The 10,082-nt window shown below is 42.4% G+C and overlaps 1 protein-coding gene and 1 pseudogene across 5 annotated transcripts in view; both read right to left on the bottom strand.

Moving 5' to 3' along the window:
* LOC115030650 overlaps positions 1-10,082 on the bottom strand; it is a 575,682-nt gene that overhangs the window by 486,104 nt on the left and 79,496 nt on the right. The window lies entirely within an intron of this gene.
* LOC110291783 lies at positions 7,829-8,701 on the bottom strand (annotated as a pseudogene).

The raw sequence follows: 10,082 nt of genomic DNA, 5'->3' as shown, positions 1-10,082 counted from the left end.
GGAGGAAGGAAGAAAGGAAGGAAGGAAGGAAGGAAGGAAGGAAGGAAGGAAGGAAGGAAGGAAGGAAGGAAGGAAGGAAGGGAGAGTGGGAGGTTCTCCAAAGTGTTGTGATATACTAAAAGAAATAAACAGTAGAAAAGAAAATTTACAGAAGAGAGGAAATACTTGTAAGTGTACATCTGAAAAGGGTGTGGCATCTAGAATATGTCCAGAAAACATACTAAAGAGCAACATATAACTAATAACAATGGGCAACAGACTGAAACAGGTTGCATGAAAGAAGGTCTACAAATCTGACAGCTGTCTGGAAGCAAGCGGACACCTAACCCCATGAATGAAACCCTGCATGCTGCCGAAGGGGCAGCTCAGTGAATAAAGGCACCTGCCACTGAGCCTGAGCACCCGACTTCAATCCGCAAAACCCACATGATGCAAGAAGAGAGTTGACTCCCAAAAGTTGTCTTCTGACTGCAACATATATACTCTAGCAGGTACAACATGTGCTTCCGCTCCCCCACCCCAATGTAAAACAAAAACCCACAATGAGCTATGATTCCAACACATGTAAAAATGGCTATTACTAAAAAGACTAAAAATAATAAGTGCTAGAAAGAATATGGGAAAGAGAATTAGTACAACTATTGGTCCAACTATGTAAGAAGGTTTCTAAAAACCATTGAAAACAGAATTATTAGGGGTTGAAGAGAGAGCTTATCCATTGAAAGCACTGGCTTCCAGAGAACTGGGATTCAATTCCTGGCACCCACACAGTAGCTCACAACCATCTGTAACTCCAGTCCCAGAGGTCTGTGCACATACATAGTGCACAAACATACACGTAGTCAAAACACTTATACACATAAAAAATTTACATGAACAAACCCCAGAAATACCATGTGGCCTGTTAATCCCTCTGTTAGTGTACAACTCAAGAAAATGAAACCTGTGTTCTTCCAGAACAAGGGAGCCTGGGTGGAAGAAAGCAGAAGAAGTGGAGACCCCAGACTGGACTAGTCTTTAGTAACTAAAGCAACTAGAAAGTTGTAGATTCTCCAAGATGATCTTGTCTTAAGAGTCACAGTCTTACTACATCTAAGCTGGTCATGGACTCACAGCCATCCACCTTGAGTGTCTCAGAAACTGGAATACAGATGTGTACCTCTATCCCTGGCTTTCCAAGACATTGTTAACATCCAGAAACATGGCAAGATGGGGTTGAAGTTGTAAAAATTGAAACGAGTTCTGATATCTTCAGTTCCTACACTTCTGAAAGAAAAAAATATGTGAAATTGAAAACTAAGACTTTTTGAGAAACTTCTACTAATAGAGAGAAAGCTTCAAGAACTTGAAAATACCTCAGGAGCTGGCATCTGTACTTCTGGCTACCTGCAGAACCTAAAAGGAAGGTCTCAACAGCTATCTCTACACCCAGATGCGAAGCAGTGTTATCTACAGGGTCAGTGAGAAGAGGCATTCCAAGGGCAACAAGATGAATGGAAACAGGATAGCATACATACAGACAACAAGCTGTTAGTATTGCAGAGGAAGAAGATCCAACATCCCAAGTAAAATAAGCCAGTCACAAAAAGACAGCAAAGTAGGAGGGACTGGAGAGAGGGAGATAGCTCAGTCAGTAAAGTGCTGGCTATGTAAGCATGATGCCCTGACCTCAATTCCCAGTATCCATGTAGAGAGTGAACCTGGGGCATATACCTGTAATCTCACCAATGGGGATACAGTCACAGGAGGGACACTGAGGCACACTGGCCATCTAGTCTAACTGTGTCATTGAGCTCCAGTCACAGTGAAAGATCCTGCTTCAAAAACCTAAGATTGAAAGCAATAGAGGAAGATACCCAGCATTGACCTCTAGCCTCTATATACATGCATGTGTACATATACCTTCCTACACAGTGCATACATACAAGGATAGGTACAGCATGCCTTCACATTCATGAACATCCTAAACAGGAAGGAGATGTATAGTTAATGGGGGCTGGAAAAGGAAGGAAATGGAGTTGAAGATGGGTACGTAATTGTAGTTTTTCAAAATGAAAGCGCTCTGGGGGTGGGGTTGGAGTGGGTGCTGGCTACCAAAGAATGTAAATATAACACCACACGCTGCACAGTTGAAACTGGTTAAAACAATAGACTGTGTTTTATACATTTATCATCATTTTTTTAAACCTATGACAGTGTTGCTTCCTGGCTTGTAGTTTTAGCCATAAGCATCTAGCATAACCTGGAAGAAGAAAAGGGTGAGAAGGGGGACGGTGAAGAGATGAGCTTCTGTGTGAGGTTAGCTATATGGCTCAGACACTTTCCTCAAAGAGGAAATTCAGTCAGGAGTTCTGCTGACCAGGGTGGGCTCCGGAACTGAGCTTGACCAGCCGGGAAGAAGACATGGATATTGTGAATTCTATGGCACATCCTGTGCCAACGCACCTTAGAAGAGGACCACAATGGCCAGATTTAGACAGGAAGGTAGGGTTGGTCATCTGCTCTTTGAGACTGGCACAGAATGGCTTCTAGTTCTCTGGGGAAATTCTTCCTTAAGAACATTATCCTTATCAAACTGAGGGTGGCCTTGACATACTTATCTTCAACGTCTACCTCCCAAGGGCTGGGATGACATGCACACAACCGGCTTTCAAGTTAACCATTTTCTTTTTCACAAACTTTCTCCTGTAGTTTATCCAGCCAGCCCTATAGCAGAAAACCATGCATGTGCACACAGAGCTTAACAAACAAAGGATGGAGGCCTCCATCCTCAGCGGTGAGCAACTGGAATAACATGTGAAGAGGTGAACTTCTCTAAATGGGATTGAGATTGTCTGAACTGAGTTCCAGATATGCCTTTCCCATGACTGCCTCTCAGTGGATGACACAGATATTTTATTTTTACAAACTCTGCCAGATCTCAGTAGAACTGCCAACATTTCTACTAGTTTCTAAGCCCAAACCCCCGAAGCACCTCAAGTGACAATCTCTTTTCTATCTCATAATGAGAGAACAACAGGAAAAACAACTTCATGTCTCCTAATTTTTCTAATTCTGTTCACATATTGCTCCATCTCTCCATTCCTTTGTGCCTTGTAAAAAATTAACATGCTTCCATTTTTCCCTGTACGACACCTGACTTTCAAGTGCGCACAGTCCTGATTACACTGATAATGTGCAGTTTCTCCTGGTTCTGTGACGGATTCTCCTGCCTTCTCTGTGTAGAAGCAGATCAATGCCTTCCCTTTCCTTACTCAGCCTGTGATCTCACCATGGTCCCTTTCAGCCTTCTGGAACCTCTATTCATGGTCTTGGTCTCTAGTTCCCCGGTTGTTTAGTCCTCCAAGTCAATACTTTAAGTTCGATGAGAAACTTCTCACCTGCACAAGACTCTGCTCTGTCCCCTTTTCTCCACACAGTCAATGACTTCCCTGTTCACAATCCTTCATGATAGGGATACTCCTGAATCCAAAGTCTACACCCTAGTGCTGAACCAAAAGCCACTTCTACTTCAGGGTGTTAAAACTAGCCTGCTGTTGTTCATACCTGCAGTCAGCATGAAAACCCTCGAGGAAGAAACAGGGAGATGGCTCAAGAGACTCAAACCTTAATTCCTTCATCTCCAATTTGGTTATTAGCACTTTCCCCAGTAACAAATCTCAGGCCCGCCTTCACATTCACTTAGTCTTTTCTGTGTGTGTGTGTGTGTGTGTGTGTGTGTGTGTGTGTGTGTGTGTGTGTGACCCGTCCAGCAGGTCCAGTTATTCGAGGGTCTCGAGGGGACCTCCTCCTAAGAACCAAATGGGGGGTAGAGAGAGGCGAGGGCCTTGTGCGAATAATGACACGGAAACCATTCTGGAATGCATCAAAGCCCCAATGTATTAGTCAGGCCCGAGGTTTAAATACACAAGCAAAAGGGGAAGTGCCTTTCAGCAGGAGGAATGGGGCAGAGAAAATGCACCTCAGCAGGAGGGATGGGGCAGCAGAAAAAGAGGAAGTACTTCTCAGCAGGAGGGATGGGGCAACGGAAATTTTTCTTTTGGCGACTACACGGGGAAGCAGGAACTTGGCGGTATCAGGGTACATCTTGAGGTCAGGACATCCGGTGCTGACTTAGGGCTGGAACAATCTGTGGTTGTTCTCGGACCAGTAGCCCGCTTTTGACCCTCTTTTCTTCTCGGGGGGTGGGGGGGGAGAGGCCCAATTCAGAGATCAGGACAGTAGCGTTGCCTTAATAGCTCCCAACATGTGTGTGTGTGTGTACATGCTGTGATGCACAGGCAAAAGCCATGGGACAACTTGTGGAAGTTAATCTATCCTTCTACCACGTGGGTCCCAGGTATTGAGTTCGGGTTGTGAGAGTCTGGCAGCAAGTTCTTTTACCTACTGAGCCACCTGCGACATCCCCGCCTCTCTTTATAATATGTGCACATTGTGTACATGAGGCAGCTGCCTTGCTTGGTGGGATTTGTTTGTTTTGTTGTGTCCTGTTTTGTTTTTGAGACAGGTTCTCTCACTGGGACCTGGGACTTACAAAGGAGGCCAGGCTGGCTGGCCAGCAAATCCCAGGGATCTGTCTCTCTCCCTCCCCAGTGTGAGCATTATAAGCACGTGTCATCTCCATTCACCTTTTCACATGTGTTCTGGGGTTCAGCTCACATCCTCATACTCACAAGACCCCTCTTCCAGTCCCAAGTCTCTCCCATTCTTCACAACTAGACCATGGCCCAGGTTTAAGAATTGCAATCACAGGTAAACTGCACTTCTCCCTTTAACCAACACAAATGTCTCTGAGACCTTCTACTGCTTTCCTGAGACTTTTCTGCATTCTCCAACGCACAGAATCCTCTGGCTATTCTCAGGACCAGGCCTGTGCCCAGTGCTGTGAGCTCCATGTTTCCAGGCACAGAACTGAAGAACGAAGGGCGGCTGTGAATCACATGCATGTGCACCATGCTCCGGCATCTGCCTCCCCTTTGTGCTGAGCACCTTCCTATAACTTGTACCTTACCCCGAGTATCCCTCCCTCCTCACCTGGCAGCACATAAGTCATATCTAAAGATGTAACTTAAATGCAACATCTTTTTATAGTATGTCACGACCAAAGAGTTATCGCTGGGAAAGAAAATACTAGGTCTGGGATTAGATCAGTAATAAAATACTTGTCTATCATGAGTGAAGCCCTGAGTTTATAACAATAATTTTAAAAGAGGAGAAGGATGGAGAGATGAAGAGGAGAAAGAGGAGGAGGAAAAGGAGGTGGTCATGTCAGGATTAAACATCAGCATCTTTCATATAAATTTTATTTTAATTGTGTGTGTGTGTGTGCATTTGTCATTATCTAAAATGCATTTATAACTTAAGGTATTTATATTATATTATTATATTGTATTATTTTTAGTTAAATCAGTCTGAGGTGCTACAGCACAGTTCTGAATTTAGAGATTATATCAGAGGGTCTCAGGGCTTTGATGCAGCCTGCTTATCCCTCGTATGACACTGATCAATGCTTTCCAAGTAAATTCTGCTGTATCTAGGTGCCCCACCAGACCAGAAATCCCTCCATGGAGGGAACTATAATAGGTGACTCCATTTTTGAAGATAAAAACAGCCTAATCAGTTCTTGTTGAATTAATGAATGAATGTGTGTTAAGATTAGTGAAATGCACACTACTGGAGTGAGGTGGGGGTTTCACAATTCCTGGTACTGCAGTAGAGGACTGGATTATTCTTCTGGCTGATGGCTCATGGCCTAATGGTTCAGGCTGACCTTGACTCTGAACTTCTGACTTGTCCTTTAACAACCTTCCTAGCCTCGTAGATCTTACCTTTTTCTATTGCATTTCTTGGCTATTGTATTTAATGACCTATGTGGTCCCTGGGAGAAGGGCCATACCTTAACCATGTCCTGCAGTGTTAGTGTGGGTTTACCTATGCCACAGCCACAGCCACAGGCATTGAGGGACAAGCTATCACTGTAGCTGGGAAACTGTGAACTTTTTAAATCTGTTGTAACAACCTATTGGAAATTCCACTTTCTTATTTTAACTTGGAATCAAAAATAGAATAGGATATTTTTCTTCTGTCACAGACTGGCATCTTGTTTATTTGCTTTTCTCTATAATTCATACCATGTTACACGTTTATTGCTTTGTATCTGCTTCTCCTACTAGAATTCAAATCCATGCCAAGACAGAAATAATAGGATAGATGGATTATTGTCTCAGTCTTTGCGTCTTTCAGTCTGGACTTGATTGAACTACTGCAGGAAGAGTCTTTCCTCATGAAAGAGAGAAAAGGCAGTATAGGATCGCCCAGTCCTAAAAAGCCTTTGTTTTGGAAACCTTCAGATGCCGTGAGAGGGTGTCTCCAATGGAAAAAATACAAGGTATGGCACTTCACCCAGAGACCACACAAATCATTAAATACATAGCCAAGACATATACAAGAGAAAGGTAAGATCCACAAGGCTAAGGAAGTTGTTATAGGTTCCATGGTTGGAAAAGGATTCATTTCACACAAGATAGTGCTGTTTCTCACTTATCTGTTAGCTTTCAAGAACTGCTACATGTTTACTGGCAAAATAAAAACTTAGCTTGACATTATTTCATAGATATTAAAGAACAATACTACTTAAGATAACCACACAAAAGACGAGGAAGCTCACCTGTGCTCTACAACAATGTCCCTACCTAAGGCTTTCAACCAGCCTAAATTTGTTAGGAAAGTTTAAGCTTGGCTTTAGTGTCCTATTAGCAACAGGAGTGATTTGGAAATAAAATAGTAATTATACTCTCTTTAAGAGAGAGAAGTTTGCCAAGGAAATAATACAAGTAAAACCTAAATGGATATGTTTAATCTAGTAGGAAATTAAATGGTAATAATTATGAAAACATTAAGCTACAAATATTTGCCATACTCCTTAAACTGTTTTATCAAGCTTTATGGTAAGTCCTGTGGGGATCTCTGTGGTGTGTGTGTGTGTGTGTGTGTGTGTGTGTGTGTACACACTGATTTTATTATAACAAAGCAACTTGTACACTTCAACATTTAAAATGAGCATCTTTTTCCTTCCAGTGAAAACCAAAAAAGAAAAAGAAAAAAATTAAAAATAAAGTTACAACAGAGAATGTCAACTGCAAATAAAACCGTACAGTTTCTGCTGATTCTCCCATTGAGTGTCACGGCTCAAGTCATCATCAGGAGAGAATTTTATTTTAACAGTGTCACCTTAAAGTGCAAGGATGTCTGTTAAACATCACAATTAAACATGCCAAAGGAGAAGCCATGTTGTCAGATGCCCACCTATCCCCGACACCCCAATCCCACCCTTGCTCACCGTCTCTACCCACCTTTTTTTTCTTTTTTCATTTTTCTTTTTAGTGGACAAAGAGAAAGTAGACAGCTACATGCTGGTAAATGCTAACTGTCTGTGTTCACATAGAGACACATTCTAATCTCTGAGCCCAATATACAGAGAAAAGGAAAAAAGCTAGAATTCTATAAACTACTACACAGAGCCAAGGGAACTGGAGGGCTTTTCTTTTTTCCCACAGAGCATGGTGGTGGTGTTGAATCCACAAATTTTTGAGACAAGAAAGGATAAGAAATGAATTTAGAACAGAAACGTGGAGATTCTTTTCCTGTTGTATTTTGCTCAAGATATTTCCCCCGAAATTAATCGAGAACCATGATGCTGAGTCCTCAAAAGAGGGGGACTGAGCACAGAGGGACAGGGAGGAAAGGACTGCAACTTGCTCCCAGGGACTGGAGAAAATCAAAAAAGAAAAAGAAAATAAAAAAGGTTGGAATCCATCAATCTTCTGTGCTAATCATCCTCCCCTTCCTCCTCCTCTCTCTCCTCCTCCTCTCCTTCCTCCCCTCCATCCTCACCATCATCTTCACTTCATCCTCAACTCCTTCTTCATCAATATCTTCTAACCCCTCCTCCTCTTTGTCGTCATCATCATCATCTTCTGCCTCTCCTCCTTCATCATCCATGGCAAGAACCAAATACTACTGCCAGGGATTTGGCCAGATGTCACCTTTGATGACCTCTCCTAACTCAGCACCTGCGTCAGAATGGTCAGTAAACCAGGTAAAGAAGCTCTCTGGCTCTCCCTGCTGCCTCTTCCTGCTGGCCGTATTCTGCGTTTGACTTGAGCGTTTTGTCAAGTCCTTTCCAGACTCCCATTTGATTTCAGTGGACTTTGAAGACGGGTCACCACTCTCATTCAGATGAAATTCTTTGGAGAGAACTTTATTTTCAAAGTAAGGATTTTCAACAAAATAAAAAATCTATTCTGTAACCTGATTTAATGTCTTCAAATTCTGTCACTTCAATTAATGCAGAGCCTCCTCGTCCTCCTCCCCAAGCAGTGCAGACACTTGTGGATGGTTGACAAATGTTGTTACCCAAAAATTTGGGATTTTGGCGATCAATTCTGACCTCTTCTGAAAAAAAAAATGGTTGGCGGAGTTTGTTATATTTTTGTTCTACTTTCAAAATTCCCACACGGGCTTGTCCATTAAGTCCGTCTATTTCATTTTGTACTTCATCAATACGTTCAAATGCTTCTTGCTGTTCTTTTTCTCTCTTCAGCAGACCAGGAGAGGCCAACTTGTTCTCCAGCTTTAGGGCAGCAGCCGGTCTGGGTTTCTTGGACTGAGGCAGGATCGCAGATTGCTACTTCGGGGCCATGGCTCAAGGGAGGTGGCTGGGAGACAGAGGCCAGAGCCCTGATGTTCACAGCAGGAAGAAACTCACAGGAATTCCTGTGGGGATCTCTTAATCTGCTTCTTAATCTAGAACAGTGGTCCTTCCTAATGCTGTGAACCTTTAATACAGTTCCTTATGGTATAGTCATAACATAATATTATGGCTATATTACAAAATCATATTACTTCACTTCATAACTGTAATTTTAACTGATATGAATTATAATGTAAATATCTGACATGCAGGACATCTGATGTACAACCCCTGTGAAAAGGTTGTTTGACCTCCACGGGGGTCATGACCTCCAGGTTAACAACCACTGATCTAGTGTGAGATGCATTTTGAACCTCAGTGTCATGGATTGACTTCCTTGAAAATGTTACAAAATGTTTGGGCCATTTAAGTCAGTTGTATGATCTGACCGAACTAGCCAAGTTTATCTGTGCTAACCAAAATTTAAAACTGGCCATACATATTTACACATGGCTATTAAGGAAGCTGACTAAGCTCACTTTAATATGCTTAAGCAATAAAACAATTTTAGCATGATGCAATTGATTAGAAACACAAGTGGTATTTGGTGTATTTGACTCACAGGGTCTAGGTAAAAACATTGTAAGGAAGCTGAGGGGCTGGGGAGATGTTTTGTAGGCATAATGACCTGAATTCAGATGCCAATGACCATGTAAAGAACTATGTATGGTCACACACTAGCACCCTGAGACTAGAGACAGGGGCATCACAGTGTTTAGTGGCTGCCATTGTAGTTCGAGGTTCAGTGAGAATCCTATCTCAAAGGAACTGAGTAGAGGATAATAGAGCAAGACACTCAACATCTTCCTGACTTCTGCACACACATGTATAGGCATAGGCATGTATGCACACATAAACCATACTCACACACGTAACATACACAATAAAGAGAATGATGGCTGTCTGTCCTTTTTAAATAATCTAAATCCTGGAATAATTGCTGGTGTCTTCCTTCAGATTATAGACGCACTTCAACCCTTGATGACTTCACCTTCCAAATGCATAGCTGCCATGTGAACTTTCTATGCTTCTGCAAGTCCGGTCAAACCTCATTATATGGATGGGTGCAATAGCAGCCAACTGACCTTTCTTATTCTATTTCTCCCTCTGACAAGTTTTCTCACTGCCACAAAAGCAAACCTCTTAATAGTATCATGGATAAAACAGAACATGGGACCCTGTATTGCTACCTCTCCACAAACACACTAGTCAGTTGCAATTCAGACAAGTATCATTTCTGATATGGAGTCAAAAGGACCCAGCACCTGAGAAAATTCAAACCCCAACTCTCTAACAGAGAAAACTGAGAAGTCCCACACTGGAGACTCAG

The sequence above is a fragment of the Mus caroli genome, chromosome 3 (assembly GCF_900094665.2).
Source record: "Mus caroli chromosome 3, CAROLI_EIJ_v1.1, whole genome shotgun sequence".
Lineage (NCBI taxonomy): Eukaryota > Metazoa > Chordata > Mammalia > Rodentia > Muridae > Mus > Mus caroli.
Note: the sequence above shows the minus strand (reverse complement) of the source record. Positions and strands in the feature narration are given on the sequence as shown.